We start from the raw sequence: 14,253 nt of genomic DNA, 5'->3' as shown, positions 1-14,253 counted from the left end.
ACTGACTTTATCCCTTGGAAGCACTACACTTACATCCCATCTCCTTGTATGGCCACACGATTGACTATCACTAACTGTTCAGCTTGAGATCTTGTTTGCATTGTTCCTTCTCTGACTGTGGCCTCTTCTCCATGTGGCACATATTCATTATGCTTCTTTTCCAGATATTTCATCCTCATGCAGATTGCAAATGTTTTCCCTTATCAGTTTATCATTCTTCCACTCTCCTCAGGATTGCACATGTTCTTCTTACCCTGATTAGACAACATGATGCCCCATTATAATCCTCCCCCTTCAAGTTCACTCAATTCCCTGGTTTCTTCTTTATCTGTCAATGAGAAGAATAGTTGAGTCAATTACCTAACTCTTCGCTGCCTGCACTGGACTAGGCAAGGACTGATGAATCACTGACTAGTACTGTATCTTATTATAATGTGAAATTATCCTGCTAATCTCTTTGAATTTGTGATCCAATCTCTGATGGATCCTTGCACACTGACCTCATATTGTAGTGTGTTTCTCTCACATGTGCTCTTGCCCTCTCTCTAACATGACATTTTACAAATTCCCTGATCTCCCCCTCATTGCTATCTAAACCACATCATACATACACATGATAATCTTCACTCAAACTTTACTGGAAAAATTGAAACTTTCAGCTGTCAGTCTTCTTTTTTGTTTTCTCCTCATGGTCACTCTAATTTACTGATTATTATTCTTGCAACTTCTGCATTCAATATCTAAATTTTAGACTCTCTATTCTTCCTTAACTCTTTATTTCACTAATCTCATTGGGGTCCAGGCCTTAGATGATATTATTCCACTGACAGCTCCCAATATAAACTCCATATCTGATCTCTGACCTTAAATCCATTCTCATATATTTCAATGCTACTGGACCCTCACTTGAATATAAATGGACAACTCAAATTTAGTTTTCAAAGTAGAGCATTTTATTTCACTCCTTCAATCTGCCTGTACCCTTTTCTCCCTTTTCTATTTCCCACCCCAGTTAATGCCACTGTTGTTTCTCAGTTACTTATTCTCAGTCTACATTCACATCTCCATTTCACTCTCCCTCCAGTTCCAATGTAGAACCAAGATCTATGCCTGTACCAGAAACCATGTCCTAATTCCTTCTAGTCTTTCCTTCCCACCCTCATCTTAGTTCAGGAAAGATCACTTGTTGCTTGAACTCTTCTAACAATCTTCAGTGGTCTTTTCTTCCATACCATAATGTCTATCTAATCCTGGAAATATGCTCATTTGATAACCAAGTTGATTAACGTGTTGCTGTGTCACAGGTGAGATGCCTTTAGAAGTGACACTGGCAAATTTCTCTGTGGCTCCCAAATGCAGAAACAACTTGAAAACATGGCTCAGCAGTTTTTAATTACCATAATTTGCAGAAATGCTGGGAAGGGTGAACACATTGTTTTTCTCAGACTTTGAAGGTCTTCCCCATGGAAGAGGGAGGAGACTCTGAGCCACTTCAGGGTCAAGGATGTGACTCAGGGGTGCAGACTACTACTGGTTGGGTTTGGGTTCACTCTAAGTTTAAGTAACTCTAAAGAACCTCACCATGGGAGGAAACCTAGGGAATGAGTAATGTTGTCTCTCTGGGCAAAGAGCACTGGAGACATAAAGGGATGTCCACCCCACCTTCTCTTATGCTGTGTTATATTTTTTGCTCTCTTCACATGCTTGGCAAATATTTGACACTAGGGGATTGACATTCTTCCTTCTAGTTTATTTTTGGTGTAGAATTAAATAATATGTTTTCTATTACACTGAATTACCAAAACTCTAATTATTCATTGAAATCAAGGAAGACATATTAAAATATAAAAGGTACTTTAGTGACATTGCATAGTCACTTGTCTATTCATATTCCCCTGATGTAAATAGAATGAATGGACTGGTAGTTACTCTTTTCCCAATTCTCCATTTTCATGGAATTTTATCTAAACTCATATAGTGATTATAGCATTTATCTTATGGTGTCTTTTTATTTGCTTTTACAATGTTGGGCTTGTATCATGCTTACTATTGTTACATTGGCTTTCTTAACAATATATTAAGGATGTTCCACAAGTAGAGCTCACTCTTTTGTAAAACAACTCCATAATGTTACATTCTTAAGTGATAAGTATTAGAGCTTGCATAATCATTTTTGCTATTTATTTATAAATGTTTTTTATTTTTCCCTTCTAAAAACAATATTCTAATAAATATCCTTGCACATGTAACACTACATACTAGTAGATTATTACTACAAGATGACTGCCAATGGTTGCAAGATCACAGGATATCTATTTTTTTAAACAGATATCATATTACTTTGTAGGAACAATTGTTTTAAAACAGTATTTCATATCTTCATAGAATACACTGGGATTTTTTTTATAATTTGACCTTTAAACTAAAGTCAAAGAACATACAGAAGCTCAAAAATCAAAAAAGGAATAAAACCCAAAACCTATGCTAGGAACTGCCTAAAATCCAGAAAGGATGAGATAATAAATTATAGTAAACATTTCAAAAGCAATTGCTTTCTCTTTCCCTTTTTCTCCCTTTCTTCACCTTATTTTTTTCCTGTAGAGTCTGAAGTGATAATAAATAATAAGATTAGATACCAATGATGTATTTTCTTACAAAAGACTCCACATATTGAGAAATACATACCCAATCCTGAAGTGAGCAACCACCCAAAACAGGTTCTGTCATCATCTAGGGATGTTCTCAGTATAGTGTAGGAGGTTGACAGAATAATGGGCTAATGTATATCCATGAAGGTGTTTTAGGACAAGTGGCATGTGTGTTTTGTCCATGTTAATTTGCATTTATATGTATTCTTTTTTTTGCTTGGTTCTATGTTACCTCTATGCCCTTTCATGTATTAATTTTCCTCAGTATATTATCTTTCCATGAAAATATTTCTCTTTCCAGCTAACTATTGTTTACTTATTAACTTTTCTCTGATATCTGCTTGCATAATTTATGTAAAAATATTTTAATTTATTTAAAATAATAGTTTCAATTAATTTAAATGAATACTTTCAATGTTTGTAATTTTTTATTAACAATATGAGAGATTTTGAGTACAATTTATTTTCTGGATTACTCAGTACTTATGTTTTAAATGCCTAATATTTATTACCAAAAAATGATATTAATTTACATTTCTTTTATTGCCTTTAGGATTTGAAAGAATTAAAAAACTCTTTTTCAGAGGATCTTGCTCATCTATATATTTAATCATTAAATATTTATCAAGCCACTGTTCATAGCATTCGTAGAAAGTCACCCATACATACTTTTAAGGGATGCACTCAACATGCCAGGCATTGCCTATTAGCAGGAACAGAGGGAATGAGGCAAGGCTCCTTTCTAGAGGAGTTTTCTTTCAGGGTAACGTGTCTGAGTGTTTTCATGTACATACATGAGCATGTGCATTATCATGTTTGTATTTTTTTTTCACATACTAGGCATTTAAAACAGGTAAATTGATAAAAATAATTTCAGCTGCTGATAGGAATATGCTATAGAGAATGAATGTCTCAGTAACCCAGTCTAATAGAATAATTCTGAAGCACCTTATCTCCACCTGTCACCTGAACTGAGCCCAGGACCTTAGAGAGACTTGTCTGGGGGCAGGATCTCCCCAGCTGTCACTTACTAGTGCTTCCCCCACTGTCTGCTCCTGCAGGAAACAGACCCAAGAGCTGTCCAGCCACTGCGCCCTGCACAGGTACCCATCCCCTCCCACCTTCCTCATGGCTTCCAGGGGCTCCTTTCCACCCACCAGGGAGTAAGAGGAGGTGCTGCTGCCTTTTCAGACAAAGAGAAGCTCCGACTCAGGGGAGGAGACAGAGAGTGCTCAGGGCGAGTGGAGGTTTGGCATGAAGGTGCCTGGGGCACTGTGTGTGATGACTCCTGGAGCCTGGCAGAGGCTGAGGTGGTGTGTCAGCAGCTGGGCTGTGGCTCTGCCCTGGAAGCCCTAGGGAAGGCTGCATTTGGCCCTGGAAATGGAAGCATCTGGCTGGATGAGGTGCAGTGCAGGGGCAGGGAGCCCTCCCTGTGGGCCTGTGCTGCAGCACCCTGGGGACAGAGTGACTGCAAGCATGAGGAGGACGCTGGTGTGAGGTGCTCTGGTGAGTAGCAGGACCAGGATGGGGGGCCAGGGTTGAAGGAGTGTGTTTGCATCCAGAGGGCTTCCCAGGCTGCCCTGCTGCCCTGAGCCCTGGCTCTGGAAGGCTGTGCCCAATCTCCTGGCATCTGGGACAGGACTATGTGCTAATGGTTGAGGGTGGGACCCAGATACATTCCCAGACCAAAACAGTGTAAATGATTCTATTTTCCTTTTCTTCTCCCCAGGTGAAAGGACAACAACTCGCCCCACCAGGAGAAGTAAGTGTTTTTTTGCTTTATTATTATTATTATTTTGCTCTAAACCTGGTAATGGAGGGGATAAGCAGATTTTCAGAGTTCTGCACTATGGAGTCTACACAGCTGTGGTCATATTACAGTAGGCCTGATGATCAGGTGTTAGAAGAAGCCATCATTTGTGTTAATTTGTAACACTCAGGGAGCTCCAAAGCCTCACCTGCATTAAATTTATAGAAATCCCTTAAAACCAGACTCAAAAGATAGTTGACACAGCCCAGAGCAGGATCTAGGGTGGTAATATCCTGAGATTTATGATATATGATGTCTCAACTAGGGACTTCATGGTCCTGAGGACTCAAGTGATGACCAGGTAATTGTTTTTTTCTGAGCTTATGGTCCTCTCTATAGACTCATGGCCCTTTTCTTCTTCAGGCACCAGTTCAGCCTCAGCTCCTGTCCCTGGCATCTTCTCCTTACCTGGGATCCTCTGCATGATCCTGGGAGCCCTTCTCTTTCTTGTTCTCATCATCCTGGGAACTCAGCTGCTCAGATGGAGAGCACAGCGCCAAGGTGGGACTTGGGAATTCTGTGACCTGAAAGTATGCACAATAATATTGGGCCAATTTTTGTTAAAGTCTTGTTCTCACTATATGAAAAACTACCTTCTCTACCATGGACTTGGAGACTTAAAAGGCATGAATTCGTCCTGGGTTAAAAAAGGGAGCCCTCAAATAGGATGATTTTGTATGTGGGCAGTGCTAGTGGAGACTGGGTTTAAGATCCAGGTGTGGACAGAAATCTAGTTCTATCCCATGGTCTGTTGGTAATGGAAAGACTTCCAGGAGCAATGTCTGAACTCATTCTGCTTTTCCATAGCCTTATACACTTTTGGAGATGCTGTTGATGAGGTCCTGTACCAGGAGATAGATTACACCATGAATCCAGAGAAGGAGAGCCTGCTGAACAGCCCAGGTGTGTTCCATAGCTTCCTTTGTTAGCATGAGTTTTCTCAGTGTGGGAATATTCAATAAGCAAAGATCACATAACTAACCCAACCTCACATGGCATATTTGGTAGCTTTCTATTACTGAAATAAAAATTCCTGAGATAATCAAATTATAAAGAAGAAAGTTTTATTTGGCTTCCATTTTCAGATATTTTACTGCTTTTGGCCTAGGATAGGCAGCCTATCATGCTGGGAGCATGTGGTGGAGCAAAGATCCTCACCTCACAGTGACCAGAAAATTAAGAGAAAGAAGAAGAGATTAGCATCCTACAATCCTTTTCAAGAGGATTCACCCAACAACTTCATTCCTCCCACTAGTTCTCACACCTTAAAGGTTCTACCTTTTCAAATGCCCCCAACATGAGGACCAACCATTTAGAACAAGATCTTTTAGGAATATTCCTGGACCACTATAACAATTATCAGCACCTTCTAGGACAGGAGCTCTAAGACCTCTCTCTACAAGGATGAAGCTTCAAATTTTTTTCTGAACCATGACATTGACCTCCTCCTGTGTTTGTCTCTGATGTTTTCTCCCTACTAGGAACCATGTCTGATGATGGCTCAGCAACTGTGCTACCCTATTACCCAGGGGACAGTGAGGAGAATGGAGACCCTGAACCTGCCCCAGGTAGTAGAGACAGGTCTTCCCCTGGATGGTGGGAGGAGGAGGTTATCATCTGAGAAGAACTTTCTGTGATTAGGATGGGAAGGGTCTCTTCCTTCAGGTTCACAACTACTTTTTCTCTCCACCCACTCTGTCATACAGAAAGGGAAACATGAGATTCTAATCTGTAGGTTTCCATAGATACTTCCATATGGTCACAGACATACCTCAAATATATCATTATAAAACCCAAGGTCATAACTTTAAAAAGAACATTTGAATTTGATCATCTCACAAATTCTGTGGTGAAAGAGAACATATGGATTTCACCTGAAATACAGGGATGTATGGACTATTTTGTGGTTTATGGAATACTAAGACAAAAAAAGACCTTCATAATCACTAGAACACAAGGAGTGTGTGTGATGCCTGTACTTATCAATCAGTGGAAGAGCTTCTCTAAAAATGACCTAAGGAAGGAGGACATCATGGACCTTCCCCAAGTGGTAAAAATGGAGAGTTCCTAGGATGAGGCATGTCCAGGAGTGCTCTTCAAAATTAAACCTTAAGGACAGCAAAGCACTAGAGGAGGTTGAAACCCATGCCTCCTGGGATTCAAATTGGTAGAATGGCCTTTCTGTGGGAGAGAGAAAGCCAGGCTTCTCCTCTGTGTCTTCATTGCCTCAGAGGCCATCTGAACAGCCTGGGTTCTCCTTGGGCCTGATGAAATCACCCTCAATCTCTGATATATACATATTTTCCAACCCTTTATTATATGCCTGAAAAGAGTATATTAAACTTACAACATAAGTTTTATTGATGTTTTTGGCATGACATGTTAATAAAATATTGTTGAATTTCATACATTGAAATATTTAGATGATTTACATGATCTAAGAATATGGACATCAAATGTATGCCTTTGGGACAGCCTTGGAATATGGTACCTATATTTCTCAGCTATGAGAATCCCATAGAATCTCTTCATTAGAGCAGACTGAAGACATCACCAAGACTAACAAATATCTTCCGTTTCCTCCTTATTCCCTGTTTTCAGAACCTGGAGGACAACATGCAGTTGCCACAAGCAGTGGTTATGATGATGTTGAAGAGTTACCTGTTCCTGAAAATCCTTCTTCCTTTGGAATGAAGGAGAAGAATTTTTTCTCAGAAGAGGGAGGTGGTGCCAGGTGTTCTCAGACAGGTAAGTGGATAACTATGTCTCCAGTGGTCTTGCATTATTATCATGGTGAAGATGGATTCGGACATATCAATGATCAGTTTTCATTTACTACAAGATTCTCAGTAGCCTTGTAAACCAAGATGATGTCATCTCTTCCCTTTTGCTGTTTATTGAAGCTATTTTATTTCTTCTGAAAGGAGGTAAGTATTGTGTCCTCTGTCTGCACACCCTGCTCTTGGGATCAATACATGTCTGTATGAGCTGCAGAGACTTTGTGGCTTTGTTCCACTCTTCACAAAGCAAATGAAGACCTCTGTTTGAACATCAAGTATTCTTGGCTTTAAACATGTAACAAGTAATTTGGAGAGCATTTTAGTGTTTATATTAGTGCAATAAAATTATTCATAATAGTGGCATTAATTTTGATATATTCATAAATACATATTGCATAATTTGCTCCATTTAAATGACTAATGCTTCCTCTTTCCCTTTTCCTTCCCCCTGATTACCTTCTCTTAATCAACAGGTCTGCCTTCTATGTATTTATTGTTTTTGTAATGAGAACATTACATTCATACATAAAATTCATCATGATATATTCAAGCACACAGAGAACATAATATGGAGAATTTCATTTCAGAGATCCTCTCTATTTCTCCTTGTCATGCCTCCCCTCAATCCCCTTAGAATCCACTGTTATTGCTTCTATTTTCATAATATATCCTCTTTTATTTCTTACTTTTATGTAGCTTCTGCATATGAGAGATAAGTTTCAACTCTTATCATCCTGAATCTGGTTATTTCACTTAGCATGATTTTCTCCAGTTTCACCTATTTACCAGCAAATGATATAATTTAATTTTTCTTTATGACTGAATAGAAGTCTATTATGTGCATTTGTGGGTATTGTGTGTGTGTGTGTGTGTGTGTGTGTAATTTTTTATTCATTCATTCATTAAGAAACACCTAGGCTGGTTCCATAACTAGGTCACTGTAAACTCAGCTATTATAAACACTGATATACCTGTATCATGGTCTTATGCTGATTTCAACTCTTTTGATACATATCAACAAGTAGAATAGCAGGGTCATATGGTAGCTGCATTCCTACTCTTTTAAACAATCTTCATACTGCTTTCCAAAGTTGTCATACTAATTTACCATCTCACCATGAATGTGTGTGTATTTCTTTATCCCCATATCCTCATCAATATTTATTTATTGAATTTTAAAATTTTTATCAGTCCATTATATTTCTCTGTAATAGAAGTGTTCATTTTGAACTATTTATACACCACAAAATAAAGTTTTCTCCATTTTAATTCCCCGTATTCCACTTTTTTCCTCTCCCTTCTTCTGTTCCCCTTCCTCTACTTATCTCTTTTCTGTTAATTTATAGTTTTTAATAAATTAGTTTTATATATCTACAATTATATATACATACACACACATATACTTTAACATGGTATATTTATCTTTAACATAATTTGGTCGATTTCATTCTACATTTTCTCCTTTTTCTCATCCTTTCTCCCTTCACATCAACCCCCTTACTCTCTTCCACTGATCTCTCTTTTTCTTTCATGAGTCATTGTTAATCCAGAATTCTACCCCTTTCTTCCCCTTCATGCCTTATTTTGCTCCAACTTCTGTATATGATAGAGGAAATTCAATTTTTGACTTTCTGAGTTTGGTATATTTCACTTAGTATCATGTTCTCCAGTTCCAGCCATTTATATGTGAATACCATAATTTAATTCTCCTTTATGGCTGAGTAAAATTTTCCCACATTCTCTATATGCATTCATCAGCTGACAGGCCCCCAGGCTGTTTCCATACTTAGCTATTGTAAATTGTGCTTCCCTCAACACTGATATGCCAATATCACTCCAGTATGCTTAGTTTAGTTCTTTGGATAAAACCAAGGAGTGACATAGTCATGAAGTTGTTTTACTCCTACTCTTTTGAGAACTTTTTATACTGTTTTCCAAAGTGACTGTACTAATTTGCAGTGCCGCCCAAAATGAATGAGTACTTTTCCCCACATCCACTCCAGCATTTATTATTATATATATTCTTGATGATTGCCATTCTAACAAGGACCAGATGACATAAAAATTTAGTTTTGATCTGCATTCCCTTTTTTTTTTGAGATGGATCTTGTAATAAGACTTTTTTTATTGGTTGTTCAAAACCTTACAGCTCTTGACATATCATATTTCATACATTAGCATACATTAGCTTCAAGTGAGTTATGAACTCCCATTTTTACCCCAAATACAGATTGCAGAATCACATGGGTTACACATCCACATTTTTACATAATGCCATACTAGTAATTGTTGTATTATGCTACCTTTCCTATCCTCTACTATCCCCCCTCCCCTCCCCTCCCATCTTCTCTCTCTACCCCATCTACTATAATTCATTTCTCACCTTGTTTATTTTCCCATTCCACTCACAACCTCTTATATGTAATTTAGTATAACAATGAGGGTCTCCCTCTGATTCCATGCAATTCTCCTTTTCTCTCCCTTTCCCTCCCAACTCATGTCTCTGTTTAATGTTAATCTTTTCTTCCTGCTCTTCCTACCTGCTCTATTCTTAGTTGCTCTCATTATATCAAAGAAGATATTTGGTATTTGTTTTTTAGGGATTGGCTAGTTTCACTAAGCATAATCTGCTCTAGTGCCATCCATTTCCCTGCAAATTCCATGATTTTGTCATTTTTTAGTGCTGTATAGATACCACATTTTTTAAATGGTGTATAGATTCCACATTTTTTAAATCCATTTATCCATTGAAGGGCATCTGGGTTGGTTCCACAGACTAGCTATTGTGAATTGTGCTGCTTTGAACATCGATGTGGCAGTATCCCTGTAGTATGCTCTTTTAAGGTCTTCAGGGAATATTCCGAGAAGGGTAATAGCTGGATCAAATGATGGTTCCATTCCCAGCTTTCCCAGGAATCTCCATACTGCTTTCCAAATTGATCAAACCAATTTGCAGTCCCACCAGCAATGTACAAGAGTACCCTTTTCCCCACATCCTCGCCAGCACTTGTTGTTGTTTGACTTCATAATGGCTGCCAATCTTACTGGAGTGAGATGGATGGTATCTTAGTGTGGTTTTGATTTGCATTTCTCTGACTGCTAGAGATGGTGAGCATTTTTTCAAGTACTTGTTGATTGATTGTATGTCCTCCTCTGAGAATTTTCTGTTCAGATCCTTGGCCCATTTGTTGATTGGGTTATTTGTTATCTTATTGTCTAATTTTTTGAGTTCTTTGTATATTCTAGATATTAGGGCTCTATCTGAACTGTGAGGAATAAAGATTTGTTCCCATGATGTAGGCTCCCTATTTACCTCTCTTATTGTTTCTCTTGTTGTGAAAAAACTTTTTAGTTTAAGTAAGTCCCATTTGTTGATTCTTGTTATTAACTCTTGTGCTATGGGTGTCCTATTGAGGAATTTGGAGCCCGACCCCACTATATGTAGATCAGAGCCTACTTTTTCTTCTATCAGACACAGAGTCTCTGATTTGATATCAAGGTCCTTGATCCATTTTGAGTTAACTTTTGTGCATGGTGAGAGGAGGGGGTTCAGTTTCATTTTGTTGCATATGGATTTCCAGTTTTCCCAGCACCATTTGTTGAAGATGCTATCCTTCTTCCATTGCATGCTTTTAGCCCCTTTATCAAATATAAGATAGTTGTAACTTTGTGGATTGGTTTCTGTGTCCTCTATTCTGTATCATTGGTCCACCCGCCTGTTTTGGTACCAGTACCATGCTGTTTTTGTTACTATTGCTCTGTAATATAGTTTGAAATCTGGTATCGCTATACCGCCTGATTCACACTTCCTGTTTAGAATTGCTTTTGCTATTCTGGGTCTTTTATTTTTCCATTTGAATTTCATGATTTCTTTATCTATTTCTACAAGCAATGCCTTTGGGATTTTGATTGCCATTGCATTAAACCTATAGAGAACTTTTGGTAATATTGCCATTTTGATGATGTTAGTTCTGCCTATCCATGAACAGGGTATTTTTTTCCATCTTCTAAGATTTTCTTCTACTTCTCTCTTTAGGGTTCTGTAGTTTTCATTGTATAAATCTTTCACCTCTTTTGTTAGGTTGATTCCCAAGTATTTTATTTTTTTTGAGGATATTGTGAATGGAGTGTTTTTCCTCATTTCCGTTTCAGAAGTTTTGTCGCTGATATACAGGAATGCCTTTGATTTATGCGTGTTGATTTTATATCCTGCCACTTTGCTGAATTCATTTATTAGTTCTAGTAGTTTTTTTGTAGACCCTTTTGGGTCTTCTAGGTATATAATCATGTCATCCGCAAATAGTGATAATTTAAGTTCTTCATTTCCAATTTTTCATGCCTTTAATTTCTTTCGTCTGTCTAATTGCTCTGGCCAGTGTTTCGAGAACTATATTGAATAGAAGTGGTGATAGAGGGCATACCTGTCTTGTTCCAGATTTTAGAGGGAATGCCTTCAATTTTTCTCCATTCAGAATGATGCTAGCCTGAGGCTTAGCATAGATAGTTTTACAATGTTGAGGTAAGTTCCTGTTATCCCTAGTTTTTCTAATGTTTTGAACATAAAGGGATGCTGTACGTTGTCGAATGCTTTTTCTGCAACTATCGAGATGATCATATGATTCTTATCTTTAACTCTATTGATGTGGTGAATAACATTTATTGATTTTCGTTTATTGAACCATCCTTGCATCCCAGGGATGAATCCTACTTGATCATGGTGCACAATTTTTTTGATGTGCCTTTGTATCCGATTCGCCAGAATTTTATTGAGGATTTTTGCATCTAGGTTCATCAGGGATATTGGTCTGTAGTTTTTTTTCTTTGAGGTGTCTTTGTCTGGTTTCGGAATCAACATGATGTTGGCCTCATAGAATGAATTTGGAAGAGCTCCCTCTTTTTCTATTTCCTGAAATAACTTGAAAAGTATTGGTTTTAATTCTTCTTTAAAGGTTTTGTAGAACTCTGCTGTATACCCATCTGGCCCTGGGCTTTTCTTGGTTGGTAGTCTTTTGATTGCTTCTTCAATTTCATCCATTGATATTGGTCTGTTCAAATTGTGTGTATCCTCCTGACTCAGTCTGGGCAAATCATATGTCTTATGAAATTTATTGATGTCTTCACTATCTTCTATTTTATTGGAATATAGGTTTTCAAAATAATTTCTAATTGTCTTCTGTATTTCTGTAGCATCTCTTGTGATATTGCCTTTTTCATCCCGTATGTTAGTAATTTGAGTTCTCTCTCTTCTTCTCTTTGTTAGCATGGCTAAGGGTCTGTCAATCTTATTTATTTTTTTGAAGAACCAACTTTTAGTTTTGTTAATTTTTTCAATAGTTTCTTTTGTTTCAATTTCGTTGATTTCTGCTCTGATTTTAATTATTTCTTGCCTTCTGCTGCATTTGCTGTTGTTTTGTTCTTCCTTTTCTAGGGCTTTGAGATGAAGTGTGAGCTCATTTATTTGTTGGTTTTTCTTTTTTTTTTTGAGGAATGACCTCCAGGTGATGAATTTCCCTCTTAAAACTGCTTTCATTGTGTCCCATAGATTACGATAAGTTGTGTCTGTATTTTCATTTATCTCTAAGAATATTTTGATTTCCTCCTTTATGTCTTCTGTAACCCCTTGATCATTCAGTAACATATTATTCATTTTCCATGTGATATAGGATTTTCCCATCCTTCTTTTATCATTGATTTCCAGTTTCATTCCATTATGATCAGATAAAATGCATGGTATTATCTTCACCCCTTTATATTTACTGAGGGTTGCCCTATGGCATAATATATGGTCTATTTTTGAGAAGGATCCATGTGCTGCAGAGAAAAAAGTATATCCACTTGATGATAGTTGATATATTCTATATATGCCAGTTAAGTCTAGGTTATTGATTGTGATATTGAGATCTATAGTTTCTTTATTCAACTTTTGTTTGGAGGATCTGTCCAATGATGAGAGAGGTGTGTTGAAGTCACCCATAATTATTGTGTTGTGGTCTATTTGATTCTTGAACTTGAGGAGAATTTGTTTTATGAACGTCGCAGCACCATTATTTGGTGCATAAATATTGATAATTGTTATATCTTGTTGGTGGTGAATGGTTCCTTTTAACAGTATATAATGTCCTTCCTTATCCCTTTTGATTAACTTAGTCTTGAAGTCGATTTTATTCAATATGATGATGGCCACCCCTGCTTGCTTGCGAGGACCGTGTGCGTGGTATATTTTTTTCCAACCTTTCACCTTCAGCCTGTGTATGTCTTTTCCAGTCAGATGTGTCTCCTGGAGGCAGCATATTATTGGATTTGTTTTTTTTTTAATCCATGTTACCAGTCTATGTCGCTTTATTGGAGAGTTTAAACCATTAACATTTAGAGTTACTATTGCTATATGGTTTGTACTTCCAGCCATGTTTGATTATTTGTCTCTCTCTCTTTTTTTTTAATTTAGTTTGTTTCTCCATGATTAGCTTTCCCCCCTCTGTCTGTCTTTACTGAGGTACTTCCCACTGTTGGCTTTGGTTATTGTTTTTCATTTCTTCCTTGTGTAGTGTTTTGCTCAGGAAGCTTTTCAATGCTGGTTATCTGGCTGCAAATTCTTTTAGCTTTTGTTTATCGTGAAAGATTTTTATTTCGTTGTCATACCTGAAGCTTAATTTTGCTGGATACAGAATTCTTGGTTGGCATCCATTGTCTTTCAGTGTTTGAAATACGTTGTTCCAGGATCTTCTCACTTTCAGCATCTGTGATGAAAAATCCGTTGTTAACCTTATTGGTTTACCCCTGAATGTAATCTGCATCCTTTCTCTTGTAGCTTTTAATATTTTCTCTTTGTTCTGTATATTGGATATCTTCATAACAATGTGTCTTGGTGTTGGTCTACTTTGATTTTGTATGCTCGGTGTCCTATATGCATCTACAATTTGTATATCTGTTTCATTTTTTTATTTCTGGAAAGTTTTCTGTAATTATTTCATGTAGCAAGTTACTCATTCCCTTGGTTTGAATCTCTGTACCTTCC

General features: G+C 37.4%; 1 pseudogene; it reads left to right on the top strand.

Moving 5' to 3' along the window:
• Positions 1-14,253, top strand: part of LOC143398306 (antigen WC1.1-like) — a 125,423-nt pseudogene that overhangs the window by 99,419 nt on the left and 11,751 nt on the right.

The sequence above is a fragment of the Callospermophilus lateralis genome, chromosome 4, assembly GCF_048772815.1.
Source record: "Callospermophilus lateralis isolate mCalLat2 chromosome 4, mCalLat2.hap1, whole genome shotgun sequence".
Taxonomy (NCBI): Eukaryota; Metazoa; Chordata; class Mammalia; order Rodentia; family Sciuridae; genus Callospermophilus; species Callospermophilus lateralis.
Note: the sequence above shows the minus strand (reverse complement) of the source record. Positions and strands in the feature narration are given on the sequence as shown.